The 18,817-nt window shown below is 36.6% G+C and overlaps 1 protein-coding gene across 2 annotated transcripts in view; it reads right to left on the bottom strand.

The window, feature by feature from the left end:
* The window catches only part of SPATA5 (spermatogenesis associated 5), a 332,854-nt gene that overhangs the window by 67,630 nt on the left and 246,407 nt on the right, over positions 1 to 18,817 (bottom strand). The window lies entirely within an intron of this gene.

Genomic DNA, 18,817 nt, shown 5'->3' with positions numbered 1-18,817 from the left:
AAAGACTTTTTTTGGAACATCCTGCAATAACTCTTAAAATATGGGCTAAGCTGTTTTAGAGAGCCCTCAAAATAGCATAGCTCTGATCAAAGAATACTTCTAGAGCTGAAAGTAGTCAAATGAACTTCCCTCATATTTTACTAGAGGCTAATGCCTAAATTATCTTAGAGCTAATGAAATTCATCTACTCATAAAACTTTATTGAGCATGCACTATATACCAGACATTGTTCTTGGTACTAGAAAACAGTTAATATATGTGTAAGATAGATATGTGTAAGCGTAAGATAGATATGTATAAAAGTGATAGTGGTGATGGTTACATATGACTATGGATATCCTAAAAGCCACTGAGTTGTGTATTTTAAATGGGTTAAATTTTTTTATGTAAATTCTATCTCAGTAAAGTTATTAAAACAGATATGGGTCTAAAATGTATATATGGGGGCGCCTGGGTGGCTTAGTGGGTTAAAGCCTCTGCCTTCGGCTCAGGTCATGATCCCAGGGTCCTGGGATCGAGCCCCGCATTGGGCTCCCTGCTCAGCAAGGAGCCTGCTTCTCCCTCTCTCTCTGCCTACTTGTAATCTGTGCCTGTCAAATAAATAAATAAAATCTTTAAAAAAAAATGTATATATGTATTAAGGGACTGGGGCAACTTTTAGTTGGGGTGGTGAGAGAAAGTCTCTGAGGTAACTTATGCAGATGTCCAAAGGAGTCAGCCTCAGAAAGATCTGGGGGAAGAGCATTCAAGGTATCAAGTACAAAGAGCAAGAATGACTAATATGTTCCAGGGAAAGAAAAAAAAATCTGTGGTAGAGTGAATAAAGGGAAAAGAAGTAGGAATGAGGTCCAAAAGATAGTCATAGGTGGATCATGAGGCCATAAAAGACATGGTGAAGAGTGTGGATTGTATTTTAGTTGTAAAGAGACATCATTGAGAGGTTTTAAGTAGAAGGTGAATTGGTAAGATTTACTTTAAAAGATCACTCATGGGATGATATCAAAGGTCTAATTTGTGTAACTACAGTCCCAGAAGAAAAGGTAAGAGAAGATGGGGTAGAAAAAATATTTAAATAAGAATAAGCCAGAATTTCTCCAAATTGGTAAACAAATTTACACAATGAAGAAGCTCAGTGAATTTAAAATAAAATAAATATAAGGAAAACCACATCCAGGGGCACCTGGGTGGCTGAGTGGGTTGGGCCTCTGCCTTCAGCTCCAGTCATGATCTCAGGTCCTGGGATCGAGCCCTGCATCGGGCTCTCTGCTCAGCAGAGAGCCTGCTCCCCTGCCCTCCCCACCACCGCCTGCCTCTCTGCCTACTTGTGATCTCTGTCAAATAAGTAAGAAAAATCTTTAAAAAAAAAAAAAAAAGAAAGAAAAGAAAAGAAAACCACACCCAGACACGTCATAGCAAACTGTTGAAAACCAAAGACAAAATCTTGAAAGCTGCCAAACTGAATACAGAGAACAACAATTTGAATCACCAATGATTCTCAATCAAACAATAAAGGGCAGAAACCAGCAGAACAACATCTTTAACGTGCTGAAAGAATAAAAATGTCATTCCAGAATTCTAGTACCAGTGAAAATATTCTTTAATGGTGAAGAAAAAATGAAGTCATTTTCAGATAAAAGAAACCAAGAAAATTTGTTTCGAGCAGAATGGCACTACAGAAAATGCTAAATGACGTTCTTCAGGTTTAAGGGAAATGACGTAAGATGGAAAATTGGAAAATTGAATCTTCAGGAAGAAATGAAGAGTACTGGAAATGAAACACTACAAAACTGTACATGCTCTCCACCTCCAAAAAATTACTCTTGCTGCTGACATAATAAAAAATGGCATTTCTTGAGGATTTAAGAGACACTCACTTATAACTAGTGAAATACAGCATATTTCTATATGTGCACTTTTGAATGAAATACCCAGAAAAAAGGTTTGATAGACATAAATACTGAAAATAAGAAAGACAGGAACTATAATATGAACATCTTCTAATTAAAAAACCAAAAAACCAAAATCCTGAAAATGCAGCTGAGACCACACGTAAAACACTATAGAAAATACAAACATCAAAACCTCATACAGTTTCATAGCAGAAATCAGGTCTTAGAGAATCAGCTTGTGCGCATGCATGCGCGGGCACACACACACACACACACACACACACACACACACACATCATGATATCCTGTGAGTAATAAATTGTCCTCTGTCTCTGACCCAAGAATCTCATGTCATTAGCCAAGTCCCCATGAAATTGTGACAGGCTAACTTCTTAGCTTTCAAATAGGGTAAAGTCTCAGAATCTTTATAGTTCTTGATATGTATGTTCCTAATAATGGAGCCTCAAAATAATATAAAGCAAAAACTGCAGGATTAAAGAGATAAAAAGATAATTCCATAATCACAATAGGAGATTTTAACTGTTAGCAATTACAGAACAACTAGAAAGCAAAACAGTAAAGATAGGAAGGACAGAGGATTTGAACAAGACTATCAATCACTGTGACTGAATTGATAGTTATTTATGGACCACTATACCCAACAATTGCAGAATACATATTTTTTTCAAGTATACTTGGTATAATCACTAAAACAGCTCATATGATGAGCCATTAAACAAAACTCAACAAATTCAAAAGGACTGAAATCATACAAAGTAGTGCTTTGACTATAAGAGAATAAATTAGAAATGAGTAAACAATAAGACATAGAGGAAAACCTCAAGCACCTGAAAATTAAGCAACACCCATCTAAATAAACCACAGGTCAAAGAAGAAATCATGAGGAAATTAGAAAGTGTTTTAAGTTGAATGATAATGCAAATCTAACATATCAAGATTTGTAGAATATACTTAAAAGCAGTACTAGAGACAAATTTATAACTTTTTAAAAAAAGATTTTATTTATTGGACAGACAGAGATCACAAGCAGGCAGAGAGGCAGGCAGAGAGAGAGGAGGAAGCAGGCTCCCTGCTGAGCAGAGAGCCGGATGCAGGGCTCGATCCCAGGACCCTGGGATCATGACCTGAGCTGAAGGCAGAGGCTTTAACCCACTGAGCCACCCAGGTGCCCCAAATTTATAACTCTGAATAGTAGGAATAAAGTCAAAAAGGTTCAAGAGTAAGTACAAGGAAGGAAATAATGAAGATGAAGCAGAAATCAATTAAATAGTTAACAAACAATAGAGAAAATTGAAAGTCAAGGGTAGTTTTCTGGGAAGACTTTTTTTTAAAGATTTAATTATTTATTTTAGAGAGAGAGAGAGAGAGAGAGAGAGAGAGTATATATGTGGGGAGAGGCAGAGAGAATCTCCAAGCAGATTCCACACTCAGCACAGAGCCCAACATTGGGCTTGTTCTCATGACCCATGCGATCATGACCTGAACTAAAATCTGGAAAGATTTAAAAAAACTGATTAAATTCTAACTAGATTGAACAAGGATAAGAGTGAAGAAATCACCAACATCAGAAATGGAAGAGAAGTTATCTCTACAGATCCTACAGATAGCAACAAGAATAGTAAGAGAACACTGTGAACAACTTTATGACAATAAATTCAACAACTTTGATAAAAAATAAGTTTCTTTAAAAATCCAGTTACCAAAATGGACACAAAATGAAAAAACAAAATAAAAACGACCCTATATTTATATTTTTAAATGGAAATGAATTAATAAAAAATTTAAATTATGAGTTTTACACCAAAAAACTCTAGGCCTAAATGGTTTTAGTTCTGAATTCTACCAAAGAAAAATAACAGTAAGATTGTACAACCATTTCAGAATAAAGAAAAGGGAACACTTTTCAAGGTACAAGTCTTTATGCAAAGGCAAAAGGCAAAAGACCAAAGACAAAAACTGGTAGGGGGAAGGGAAATATAGAACTTGGAAGAAGAAAAGGTAAAACTATCCTCATTTGCAGATGCCATGATTGTTTATGTAGAAATACTAAGGAACCTACAAAACTACTAGCAAGATTACAGAATACAAGTTTATTATAAAAATTGTATTTTATATATTAAACAGTAAATAGAAAATGAAGTTTAAAAAATCCACATGAGAATATATAAAAAGAATAAAATGTAAAAGACAGAAATAAAATTAATAAACACTTTACTGGAAACTAGAACATTACTGAGAAAAATTAAAGACCTACATAAAGAGAGATATACCATGTTCATGAAGTAGAAGACTCAATATTAAGATATTCATTCTTTTCAAATTTATCTATAGACTCAGTGCAATTCCAATAAAAATTTCATAAGAGCTTTTGGAAAAAACCTGACAAACATTATGCAATTTATACGGAAATACAAATGAGAATAGTGAAAGCAAGTCAAAACAAAAAAGTTGAAGGACTTACACTACCTGATTTCAAAACTTGTAATGCTAAAAAAATCAAGACAGTGTGATAAGGTCCAGAGGATATAAATATAGATCAACAGAATAGAGAAGGGAGTCCATAATGGTTTTTATTTTTATAGCATCCAACTAGGAAAGGAAAGCATTACAAAAATAATGCTGTTAACAACTAGACACTCTTATTTATTTATAAAAAAGATTTATTATTTAATTGATTTATTTTTAAAGATTTTATTTATTTGTCTGAGAAAGAGAGAACACACAAGCAGGGGGAGCAGCAGGCAGAGGGAAAAGCAGGCTCCCCCTGAGCAAGGAGCCCCTTCCGGGACTCAACTCCAGAACCCTGGGATCATGACCTAAGCCAAAGGCAGATGCCTAAGCAACTGAACCACCCAGGAGTACCTTACTATTTTATTTTAGGGAGTGAGAGAGCAAATAAAGAAGGGAGGGACAGAGGGAAAGGAAGAGAGAGTCTTAAGGAGACTCTGCACTGAGCATGGAGCCCACTTGGGTGCTCAATCTCATGCCCCTAAGATCATGACCTCAGCTGAAACCAAGAGTTGCATGCTTAACCAACTATGCCACCCAGGCGCCCCTCGGTACTCATTTTAAAAATGAACCCTGATCCTTACTTGACATTTCAAAAAATTAACCTGACGTGGATCATAAAATTCAATGTATGAGCTAAAACTACAAACTTCTAGAAGTATAAAAAATTAACTGGTCTTTAAAAAATTAAATTTTTTTCTCTTCAAAAGATACCTTTAAGAAAATAAAAAGGCAAGCTACACACTGGGATAAAATGTCAATAGGCATAACTGACAAAAAAATTTTGGATCCAAAATATACAAAGAAACCTTAAAAGTAAAATAATAAGAACACAACCAAGAGAAATTGGGCAAAAAATTTGAACAGAATTTCATAAAGAAAACTATATGGTTGCGAAGTAAGTAAATGAAAAGATGCTCAACGTCACTAGTTACCAGATCAAAGCAAATTTAAATCACAATGTGATGACATAATTACTTTCTTATAAAAATGACTAACATTAAAGACACTGACAATACCAAAGATTGAAAAAGGACATGGAGCAATAAGAACTCATACAGTGTTAATGGGAATATAAGATACAACCACCACTTTGGAAAAGTGTCAGTTTCTTAAAAGGTTAAACATTTCCCACCATGACAACCTAGCTACTCTACTCTTAGGTATTTACTCAAGAGGAACAAAAACATATATCCAGACTTGCACATGGATGTTCATAGCAGTTTTATTTACAATAGCCCTAAACTGTAAACAACCCAAATGTCCACCAATTCATGCATGGATAAACAAAGTATGTATATACATATAAGTGAACACTAACTGGCAATAAAACGAATGAACTATTGATACACTTAACATGTATGAGGTCTCAAATCATTTTACTGAGTTAAAGAAATTAGATATGAAAGAATACATGTTACATAATTCCATTTATCTAAAATACTAGAAAAAGCCAATCTAATCTAAATTACAAAAAGCAGACCAGTGGTAGTTTGGAACCCGGGGCAGAAGATGGGTTACCAAGGGAGCAGAAGTAATGTTTTGGGGTTGACTGAAATATTCTCTACCTTGATTGCAAAGGTGGTGACACAGGTTTACATATATATATTTTTAAGATTTTATTTATTTATTTGACACAGAGAGAGAGAGAGAGAAATCACAGGTAGGCACAGAGGCAGGCAGAGAGAGAGGGGGAAGTAGGCTCCTTGCTGAGCAGAGAGCCCAATGTGGGGCTCGATCCCAGGACCCTGAGATCATGACTTGAGCCGAAGGCAAAGGCTTAACCCACTGAGCCACCCAGGCACCCCTAGGTTTACATATGTTTACATTAATTGTATACCTTAAATGATGCAGTTTATTATGGCATGTAAATGATAAATAAAGTTGATTTAAAAAGCAGTAACTTGTATTTGTTAGAGTCTTGGTATTTCTCAATCAATCAGTAAATTCAAGGGCATTGGAGATGTTCTCAGATGATCTCTATCTGGAAAGATTACCTCCTTCAACTAAGCAGTTTGAAAAAAGTCACACAGAAGTGGTCAATAAAAAAAAAAAAAGAAGTGGTCAATAAGAGAAGGAATACTTACTTAATAACAGATCAATTTTTATGATTTGGCCATGAGGATAGATTGGCAGATATCACAAGCATTTCAATCCTATAATCAACTCATTCTCTCTCTTTTAAAAATTTACTTTATCGTGCTTATGTTTAGAGTTCTAAATAGACTGCTAAAGTTCATGGGATGAATTCCATTATATCTCATACCAGTGCTTCATAAAACATTCCAGTAAATGTTAACAGATGTAATAAAGAAAAGGCTTTTCTTGTTAAATAACATTTGGGAAACAATGGGTAGAAGCAAAATTAAGCAGCTTGGCTTCCATATGCAAAAATTTTTGGAACCCATACTAATAAAAATTTCCAAGAGAAGTCTACAGTAGTATATACAAATATTATCCCAAATTCTAATCAAACATCTCAAAAGTTAATATTCCATTTTCACTTTGGAAAATGCCGGTGTGTACTTTCTGCATATGTCTCAATATCTACAATATGGTGAATGTCTACCAGATAACTATTAATTCTTAAGTTATATATAAATTGGCAAGCAAAAAGTCAATTAACAAAGACACAGTAAAGGTAACTTCCTTTGTTTAAAAACGACTGTTTTGGGGTGCCTGGGTGGCTCAGTGGGTGAAGCCTCTGTCTTAGGCTCAGGTCATGATCTCAGGGTCCTGGGATCAAGCCCCCCATCGGGCTCTCCGCTCACTGGGGAGCCTGCTTCCCCACCTCTCTCTGCCTACTTGTGATCTCTGGTTGTCAAATAAATAAATAAAATGTTTAAAAAAAAAAGACTGTTTTAATTATTTAATTATCTGCACCCAACATTAGTACATTAGGTAAAAATGATGCATGATCAGCTTCCTTGAAATGTACTTAATTAAGTTTTCAACCTGCATTTCAATTATGGGGAATCACTTCTCCCCTACCTACAACATATATAGGATTCAGTAAACTAGAATGATTTCAGTAAATATATGTTTTCAAATTATTAAAAGTATTAGTTAAGGCAAATAACATTAATGTTTATATAGCCCTTAAGAATCTATAAACCACTTTTCACATACTGTATTTTACTTAATATTTCTCCAAATCCTGTGAAGTAGTTATTGTCCTATACCTATTAAGAAACAGAGAATGAAGCCCAAGAACATACAATAAAAGGCAGAAGTAGGCTAAATGTTGAATCAGTCCTCTTTTTACTTTACTATCCTAACAGTATAATGATACACAGTATAGATAGACAAATGAAAAAAATTCTTGTTCTGAAATATGATATACATAGCAAAATAAATTTAAATAATTCTTGCATCAAAAAAAATTATTATGTATCTACTTTGGGCCAGGCCCTGTTTTAGGTGCTGGGGAAATAGCTGTAAATGGTTTGGTTATTTTTTAAAGTTGAAGTTATCCTTTTCACCCTTATGGGAAAACTCCTATTCTAGGCTATTTTAAAATTTCCTTTCCAATAGATCAACAACACAGCAAAGGATATAGAGCACACACGTCATCTAAGTTATTGGAACAACACTCAGCATGCATCTAGGTGCACCCTCCTTCCCCCCCCTCCACACACACGTTGTAACTGTCCCTGGGCAGTGCAGGTTGAGTACACTTCAATGATTATAACATCTGGGCCAACAGCCAGCTGGTCTTTTTCTGGTCTGATCTTGTCAGTGAAAGTTAGCTTAAAAATAGTAGGAAAGAGCTTTCCTTCCTGTAAAACCCTGAATGAGTTAACACCCTTCCTAGAATTTCTTTAAAAATACTGTTCTGGGATATTAGGGTGGAAGAATGCATTCTGAATGATGGCATGTTCTGTTATTTTAAAATCAACATATGACAACTCTCAATGAAAAAATAAGCCAAGCCTTCCTAATACTACTCTGAGCCCTTCTAGCCCCAAGGTCATAGATACTGTGGCTGCTACCTTAAAACTCTACTTAAAAATATCATAGGGCAAACCGCCTTTTCAAGAGAACTTATTCAAGACCTTGGCAAGTCCCTACATCTCAGCCCTGGTTTCTTCATGTGTGAGAAGGTGGTTCTTTACTCAGAGAGGGCTGTGTACATCTGACAAGAATTCTCCTCAAAATATACAGATGAAGAAATACCCCTACACAATTCTGTTAAATAATTCCATAAAGTTCACCTGAAATCTTCTGGTGTACCCAGGACTACAAATTATTACATGACCTATTACATGGGACTTCCAACCCTGATTCTAGGACTCCATTATAGTATCTTTCTGAAGGAAACGCCCACAGCTTATGTTACATGGTGATTACTGAAAATGTGTTGTTATTTTAGTTGATTATACCAATTAATTAAATTAATACCATTTTCTTTTCTTCTCTGACCTTTCCAAAAAGGACTTAAAAGCATTTCTGGTATTTCATATTAAGGATTCTTAATGATTCAACTCTATTACCACAGTTATAGGGCTGCTTTTTTAAATAAAATTCTGCAATTTGACACTTGTAATTTCATATTCTATCAAATGTTTAAATCTAATTTAGTTAGCATAGAAATACTTGTTCAGACCAAGGTATTAAAACAGACACTTTGAAAAATCAGGTCCCATGGCTCTCATTTATTTTGAATGATCAACAGGGTGTGTATGTGACGGTAGGGAATGCCTTCCTCTAGGAAAGACAAGTGGCACTGAGTCTTTACATTTTACTCTAATAAAAACATATCAGTGTATCATGATGCATGGAGAAAACAGATCCGGAAACTGGGAAGAGAGGTGGATCCTTGGTAACAGCTCTGATTTATTTAAAAGAAACCCTGAACTTATTCTAGGCATCTCCCTTTCCTTCTAAATTTGACGGATAGGCAGTAGGCATGGTTAATGCTACTTCTTAATTCCCTCCTGAAATGGTCATCTCTCCTCCATTGTCTTTATTACATAGTTATGTGTTTGTTTACTGTCCGTCTTTCCCAACAGGCTGTAGGCTGTATATAATGGCAGGGGTTATATTCTTTTATTCAACACTGTAGACTCGGCAACAGCACACACATGGCACTCAATGAGTCAAGACAACACAATCTCTTGTCTAGAATATCATAACTGTCTTGCTAGTTGTTTTTTCTGCATGCAGTCTAATTATTTCCTTCTTCTTCCTCCCCTGTTCTATATCACTGCAAAAGTGATCATTTTTTTTTTTAAAGATTATTTATTTGACAGAGAGAGAGACAGAGAGACAGGCAGAAGGAGAGGGAGAAGCAGGCTCCCCGCTGAGCAGAGACCCCGGTGGGCGCGGGGCTTGATCCCAGAACCCGGGGATCATGCCCTGAGCCGAAGGCAGACGTTTAATGGACTGAGCCACCCAGGTGTCCCCAAAGTGATCATTCTTGTACTGCAAATACAGTAACCTATTTTATAACCATCTAATGGCACCTTAAGGGCAAGAGTCAAATTCATAGGCTTTCAGGCCTCTATAATTTTGATATAACTCTCCTACCTTATCTGCAGTTCCTTAAGCACACCTGAGCACTCACAGTTAGCCAAAATCACCATGCTACTGCTCTCTGCCTCCTTGTCCTCACACATATTTCTCTCTCTGCTCAGAATATTTTATCTCCTTGTCTGACAAGTTCTACTTCTTGTTCAAGTCTCAGCTTAAAAGTCTTCTCCTTATTACCTTCTATGACTCTACCACCAGCTACATATAACTTGTAATTTGGCATACATGCTAAAAGTGAGGATAAAAAAATTTGGCTTAACTGGGTTAAAATTCTAGCTCCTCCATTTATTAGCTGTGGTTTGGACAGATCATTTAAAACCTGTTGGTACTTCAAAATCCTTAACAGTCCTAGTCTCTACTCAGAGGATGGCTCTATGAATTGAATAATATAACCTATATAAACTGCTCAGCACAGTGCTTGGCACACGGCATGGATGCTTCAGTTAAGATGCTATCATCATTATTACTGTTCCTGTATAATTATCCTAGGACTTGTCCAAGCTCCTTAAACATAGGAAATGCTTGTTATCTTCGGATCCTAGCACATGGTAGACATTAATGTTCTTTGAATGAATGAAAGAATAAATATTCCAAAATTATGAGATTAGAATGTTAGAAAGGTAGGCTTAAAACACAGATTCTTTTTTAAAGATTTACTTATTTATTTTTGTGGGGGAGGGGCAGAGAGAGTCTTAAGCAGACTCTATGTTGAGCACAGAGCCCAATGGGGGGCTCGATCTCAGGACCCTGAGATCACAACCTAAGCTGAAACCAAGAGTCCGACACTTAACTGACGGTGCCACCTAGGTGTCCAAAACACAGATTCTTGTAAATTTCTAAATCTCAGTGTTAAAAAGGATTGCTATTTAACAAGTCTACTTCCTTTTTCCTCTCCCTGCTTTTATCACAACCCCTGAAATGCTCAATTCACAGCCTTTTCATAATAGGGTAAGGAGAACTTACAGCAACATGCTTGCTCTCTTCAACAGAAACCTGAAAAAGGAATCACTAAAAGAGAGGAGACCCTAGAACATGCCTATATTTATTAAATCTTTCCATGTGTTAGCCCACATTACTCAGCCTAGAGATGGACATAGTTGACTTCGAGAAAATTTTTTATCTTTGACTTTAGCTGCTATCTTTAAAAATTTTTATTTCCAACTTTATTGAGGAATAATCGACAAATATAATTGCATATATTTTAGTGTACATGATTTGACATACACATACATTATGAAACGATTACCAAGATCAAAGTAATTAACATACCCATCAATATATCCAATAAAGTGAACTCAATTTTGTATATAATGAGAACACTTAAGATCTACTCTCAGTAAATTTCAAGTACACACCTTATTTTTAATTATACCCACTATGCTGAACATCAAATCCTCAGAACTTACTCATCTTATAATTGAAAGTGTACTCTTTGACCAAATTGTCCCCATTTCTCCATTGCCTCTTGGCAAAAACCATTCTACTTTTGGTTTCTAGAAATTGTGTCTGTGTGTCTGTGTGTGTTAAGATTACACTGTAAGTGATACCATACAGTATTTGTCTTTCTCTGCTTTATCTCACTTTAGCTACTATCTTTTAAGGCTTGAAGTTCTCAGTGTTTCAGGGAATACGATTTTATAATATCTTTTATGTAATTCAGTAATCCAAAAGTTTAATTAGACTGAAGGAAGAAGAGCTTTAGAGACTAGTAAAATAAGCAATATTTTGCAAAACCCATTCAACCCCTTGCAAGAAACACTCTTCATTATATTATTTGGTAATTAAACTTTGAGACAACGAGGAAAGGGAAATAGTTGCTGAACAGGTATCAGGAAACCGAAATGGATTTTATATAAAATTTGAAAAAGAAAATCTTGGGGTACCTGGTTGGCTCAGTCATTGAGCATCTGCCTTTGGCTCAGGTCATGATCCCAGGGTCCTGGGATTGAACCCCTCATCGGGCTCCCTCCTCAGCGGGAAGCCTGCTTCTCTCTCTCCCACTACCCTGCTTGTATTCCCTTTCTCGCTTTCTCTGAATCAAATAAATAAATTTTAAAAAAAGAAAGAAAATCTTAACTATCCACATATTTTGAAAGTAACTAGAAAACATTGATTGATAAACTTTTTTGTGCAAAGCACTATTAACAATACAAAGAAGCGTAATACTTGGCCCTTTTCAGATATTAACATATTAAAAGTGGAAAACAGTCAACATACAGAGTTAAGTACAAGTTTTAATCAGCAGGCTAAGATAGTAGCACAAAAGATGACAAAATACATGAACAATTGCCACATTAACTAAAAATTTAAGGATGAGAATTAAATTGGAACTTGACAAATGCTGTGATACTAAAAGCCAATCACTTAATGAGATAAAACCAGCAACATTTACCTAATTGATATGTATTTTAATTTTTATTTTATTTTTGTTTTTTAAGAGGATTTATTTATTTTTGAGAGGGAGAGAGGAGAGAGAGAGAACAAGCAGGGGGAGGGGCAGAGGGAGCAGCAGACTCCTTGTGGGGTTGTGAGCCCGTCATGGGACTCCATCCCAGGACCCTGGGATCATGGCCTGAGCGGAAGGCAAATGCTTAACTGACTGAGCCACCCAGGCGCCCCTATAAAACATTTTTAGAAAGACAGAAATAGCTGAGAGGAATATGTTAGAGATCAAGCTCAATGACAGTTAAAATAAGCAATAGGCTCTGTTGATCCAAGGAAACCAATTTTTAGAATTCTTTTATAGTTTTTAGCTTAGTAAATCTTTTTATAAGAAATAACTTGACAACTTTTAATTTTACAGTATAACTGAGTAAGTAGTAATGATATATATTTATACTGTGCTCATCATCATTTACATAAGTAACCCTTTTGAGATGGTATATTTGATACCATGGGGAATGTAATCTATGGGAGAAAGAAATGGTTTACAAAAAGAAGTGAGACTTTTTATTTGTATTTTTAAAAACATAAAATTGCTATTGGTGCAGTAGGTAATGTCTAAGCTTAAAATTATTTTTAATTTTCTTTTAAAATTAATTATTTTTAATTTTAATTTTCTGGCTCAGAAAATGGAAAGTGAGAATTTTGAGGAGTTAAAATTAGTTGCCTTAAGACTTTGGAAACGAGGCACTTCAAATTTCCTTTAAAAAATCCAGAAACACTTCCCTGATCTGAGTAAGCGGGACCTTAAATGGCAAGCAGGGGAAATTTACTGGGCTGAGAAGGTAGGAAAAGGCCAAGCAAATACTCTGCACAAATAATAAAGGTACAGCAAAGTAAACACCATTCCTGAGAAGGAAAAAGTTTTAGTGAGGTCACAAGGTGAGACAGACCTTCCCAACTGCTACACAGGGAACAGATTACAGTAAGATTCTGCTTCCTTCAGCTCTCAGGTGGACCAGAAGCCCAGAGAAGCCAGAGACTCTAGGGAGTCAGACAGTGACTTTATCTGGTTATTATTCCACACGTGACAGGTCACAAAAAAAGTTTAAGAAGAACTGGCGGAGGATTGTTGAAAACGTGGGGCTATGAAAGTAGGTGAAGTAAAAACAAACAAACAAAAAAAAACTCCAGGGGTATGATTATATACATACAGTGGGTGATGTCAAGGACTGTGGTCTTTATCTTACAGCCCATAGGAAACCATGGAAGGTCTTTAACCAAGTGAAGGACAGGCTCAATTTTTGTTTAAGAAAGTAAACAATTCTGGAAGCAGTGTGGAGGTGGCACAGGAATGAAGTGTAACTTCCAGTTAGGAAGCTAATACAATCTCGAGGTCTTAAATTAGAACATGAATAATAACACAGGCAGTGAACCTGTAAAGACGATTTAAGAGATATCTTTGAAGTAAAACTGCCCGAAGTCTTCAACTTATTATTAGACATTTCCCCCTTTGACAATGCCTCTCCATTTTGCAAAGGAAGATGAAGATAAAGCAGGAATTTATTTTTGATAGATTTGTATTTGTATTCTGCAAAGAGAACAATACTTGCCCAATTAAATCTGGATCTTCTAAGCAGTTTCTCAACTGCTGGAAATGCTTTTTTAAGACAACATTTCAAGTCATATTACAGCTACTTACAATATCCAGTTACTCCTAGAGTTGCAGGAGTTTTTAGCGCTCAGTTTGAGGCTTCACAGAGCAGTTCAATTCCACAAACATACGCGGAGTATCTACTTATGTGCCAGGCACAGGATTAGGCACTAAGGTTACAATGTTCTTTGTTCTTGGGAAAAAAATTCTTTTAAAAAGGATTTCTGTATGACAACATCCAAGCATGTGTTTGTATGAAAACAAATAAGTCAGTTGGTCTGTAGGCTGTCTGTCTAATGTTGGGCTTGCTCAGTTTTGTAAAGACCCGCAGTGCCATGCAAGAAAAGACTTGATGCCTTTGACAGCAGGGGTGCAAAATGAACCACGGTACCTGGCCGTTCTTGATGAATACAAAAGAGTAAAGAAAAGAGAACAACATCAATACATACACACACACTCACAAGTTCTTTTACTAGAATGTTTTTCATCCGTTTCTATTCAAAAGACCCAAAACAGTATTTAACTAGAACTAATCTTAATTTTTCCTCTTATAAACAGTGTATTTGCTTTTTGATAAATTACAGAGGAAAACTGAAAACAATGCAGTTAATCTTTGGAAGATCTCTATAAAATTCCATCTTTTAAAAGTTCTCCACAGGGGGCGCCTGAGTGGCTCAGTGGGTTAAAGCCTCTGTTTTCGGCTCCGGTCATGATCTCAAGGTCCTAGGATTGAGCCCCGCATTGGGCTCTCTGCTCAGTGGGGAGCCTGCTTCCTCCTTTCTCTCTCTGGCTGCCTCTCTGTCTGCTTGTGATCTCTGTCTGTCAAAAAGATAAATAAAATCTTAAAAAAAAAAAAAAAAGTTCTCCACAGGATGGAAGGATGGGGAGTAGACTTCCTTACATGTATACATTGATTTTTATGGTATTTAAATGTCAACAAACCTATAGTCTCTAAACAGGGATGAACGATGAGGGGTGGTGGGGATGGGGAAAAAGTCATCTGTCCCCTGCTTCTTTCTCTAGTATCATTTCCCATTACTTGGCTCCTCCTTGCCCTTTACTTTCTGCTAATACCAAACTCCTTACAGTTCCCTGAAAATAGCACATCCCCACATACCTCTGTACCTCTGTATGTGCTGATCTCTCTGAACAGTCCTACCCACCCCTATGCCATGCACTCTAGGAAAATTCTAGTTCTTTCTTCAAATCACTTCCACACACACAAAAGAATATTTTCTTCTTTATATTACTTCCAAACAACATTTGCCAGTCTGTTGCACATATTACAAGATTTGTTTACATACTCTAATGTCTCCATTGGACCATAAGGTATTCAAGGGACATAACATTTTTCCAAATTAAAAAAAAAAAATCAGTTCATCAAAATGTAAAGTGATCTACCTGCAGACACCTAGCTACCAGATGCAGATACATGCAGACAAGAAATACGTAAGATAGCAGGTGGTACCAAAAATACATTGCTGAGAATATGAATTTTCTGGATAGTTGGATTTTTTTAGCTAACTATATAAAAATCATTTTTAAAAACTTAAAATAGAAATCTTCTGACGTACACTATGTACAGTGGATGATATGTTAAATATAAGTGAAACTTTTCTTGTTGATTCAGTTTTCCACCTCTGTTATGATTAAACATTATTTGGTGCTAAAGGAAACTGTTAAGGATAGAGAGGTAGCAAGACAGGTTTATGCAGCGTGACTTGAAGGGACACCACAGGACCGACGGGACTGACCGCTGAACAGCACTACAGAGCTGGACAGATTGCCTCCTTGCCCACACTTGTAGGGTTCACGATTTTTCTACAGTCACTAAGCTGAACACCACTGTTTCCTTGCCTCCCTCACCAAATGGACTGATAATTTTTTCCCCTCCTGCCAACATCTCAATTTTTAGGGTATAAAATATCCAAGTATAGGAAGTTCTTTCTTTTCTTTTAAAGATTTATTTAGTTGAGAAAGAGCTAGTGCGTCCATATATGGGTGGAGGGGTAGAGGGAGACACTCTTGAGCAGACTCCCTGCTGAGGCAGAGCCCCACGTGGGTGCGATCTCATGGTCCATGAGATTCTGACCTGAGTAGAAACCAAGAGCCAGATGCTCAATTGAGCCACCCACGCGCCCCTGGGAAGGTATTTCTTATCAATCCCAACATCTAAGAGTGCAGGGATGTTTTACCCTTTTTCTTTGCCCCCTTTTTGGGGAATAAAACTTATCTGGCTGGTGCTGGCCCACATCTGAGCTCTGTGACCATCAGTACTGCATCTGGTTTCGCTATTCACTGCAACTTTCTTCTTCCTTGTCTAGCATACCTTTTCTTTTTTATCTTGTCTTTGATAATACATATTATAGGCTTTTCTTTTTATTTAATTTTTAACTCTTTCAGAATTCAAAATTCTGGCTCTATTCCTTACTAATTGAATTTTAATATGGTTGTTTTCAGCACTCACATGCAATAACCAGAAGCATCTGAGCTAGAGACCACAGCGTAATTCTGGCTCTGTGAGACATGTGGGACGGGATCATATAGTTTGGTAAACTACACTCCATGGGCCATCTATCTCATCTCCTGTTATTATAAATAAAATTGCATTGGAACCCAGCCATGTTCAGTCATTTAAGGATTATCTATGACTGTTTTCACTCTAGGACAGCAAATCTGAGTAGTTGCAACTGATAACTGATATAAACTGATATCTGATAACGAATGTAGGTTGCAAAGCCTAACATATTTACTATCTCGGTCTTTACAGAACAAGTTTCCAAATCCCTTACAGTAGTGATCGATCCTTCATCCCTCCCTTCCTTCTTTCATTCCTCCTTCCCTCCCTCCCTCCTTTCTTTTAAAGATTTTAATTACTTATTTGAGAGAGGAAGAGAGCGCACAAGCAGGGGGAGTGGCAAGCAGAGGGAGAGGGAGAAGCAGGCTCCCTAGTGAGCAGGGACTCCGATGTGGGGCTCAATCCCAGGATCCCAGGATCATGACCTGAGCTAAAGGCAGACACTTAACCCATTAAGCCACTGAGGCCCCTACAGCAGTGATTCTTAATCCTTAGTGGGCATCACAATCACCTGGTGAACTTCTGAAAAGTAGGTATTCTTGAGGTTCTTTCTCCAGAGATTTTTATTCAATCGGCCCAAGTCCAGGGAAATTATTTTCCCAAAGCTCAAGTGACTCTAATGTGCATTCAAACTACCGCTCAGGATTTCTCATACCTCAGCGTGCACAGGAATCATCTGATTTATCTGTTAATCCAGGAGAGTCCCGTGAGTATTTACACTCCATTTGGACTTACAACTTCTGGAAAGAGAGAGCAGGACTCTGTGTATTGATTAAGTGTGCCTGCTGACTCTGAGGCAGGGAGTCTTTAGACCCCATTTTGAGAACTATGGCTTATAGAGATTGCTTTGAAAAAGCCTCACAGGTATATCTGAACAGGCCCATGTCCCCAGTAATGAATCAAGTCATTCTAATTACTCTTAAGCCTCAGGTTCTCATCTGTAAGATGGGGCTTATTCTCTACCTGCCTTGCCTACCTCATAAGCTTGCTATAAGAAGTTTTCTATGAGATTTGTCAGTCTCTAATTTCCTGACCAAATTCAGATAATATTGCTTTTGGAAGATTCAGATTACATCTGATATGGCCTTCCAAAAAACTCAGATAATCAAAATATAATAAGCAGATATCACATAATAAGCATATAATGCATATACCATAATTTGAACACTATTTCAAGTATAAAAACAAGACATAACTAAGAATTGTGTCAATGACTTCCTGAAATCAAACCTGGATAATGAAGGGTTTCCAGAAAGCTGGTCACATACTGTAGTGATTACACAGTGGCTCCTAGGTTGGAACACAAATGTAGCTAAATCCTTTTCATTGTCCAGAGGATTTCACTTACCTAAGGATTCTTGGATAGGCTTAGGGAAAGGACTGCCTGTAAACCTTTGAAACTGTAGGCCAAATTTTGCCTGCAAATTTTTAGATGAGCATATCAGATTCTCCAAAGAATCCACTCTCCAAAAGAGAATAAAGGCAGTCATTTACCCTAAGCTTCTATGCCCCAAGATCTGGGTCATATCAGCTTATCATGAGAACTTCTAATGGCGAGGAAAAAAGTCTGTTGTGAGTTATTTCCAAATGTTGGTGTCCTGGTTTAAAACAAACCCATTTAAGAAAGAAAACTTTAGTTTTCCTTTATTTCTGGTGTTTTCTAAACAAAGTATGTAAAGAAACTAATAATTTTTCCATTTCAGTAAAAGTAACAATATTTAAAATAAAATTTTTTTAATGTGCCAGGAAAGTCTCAGTTTCATTGCTATTAAATACAAGCAAAAAAGGAATTTGATTATCCTGTGGGAGTATGTTTTTATGGTTCCTGGCCACTGAAAATAGCAGCATTTTCTTACATGGCCAAGTCCAAATGTAAGTAGTGACCTGACATTGCTCAGACATCTCATTATTCAGTCACATTAAGTAGTTGACACACCCAGAATAACCTGGATTCCACACCATGTTTACCCTATCTTTAGCAAAGAATTCACTGGCTATGGTCTTTCCAAACACTCTGGAGTTATAAAAAGAAGTCTAACTTGCCTCTTTAGTAAGTGTTCATCTGTAACTAGTACAGTAGACAATTGAGTTTGAAAGTTACGTCACGTTATTATCACTTTTGGAAGACACTGTCTCCTAAGGACTGCTGTCTCCAAACATCTGTGATCACTCATTCATATTATTAAAATTAACTTGAGCACTTACCCCAACAGTTCTATATTTATTCAAAAAGCATATATATGTCCCTGTATT

This window comes from Lutra lutra, chromosome 2 (genome assembly GCF_902655055.1).
Source record: "Lutra lutra chromosome 2, mLutLut1.2, whole genome shotgun sequence".
Classification (NCBI taxonomy): Eukaryota; Metazoa; Chordata; class Mammalia; order Carnivora; family Mustelidae; genus Lutra; species Lutra lutra.
Note: the sequence above shows the minus strand (reverse complement) of the source record. Positions and strands in the feature narration are given on the sequence as shown.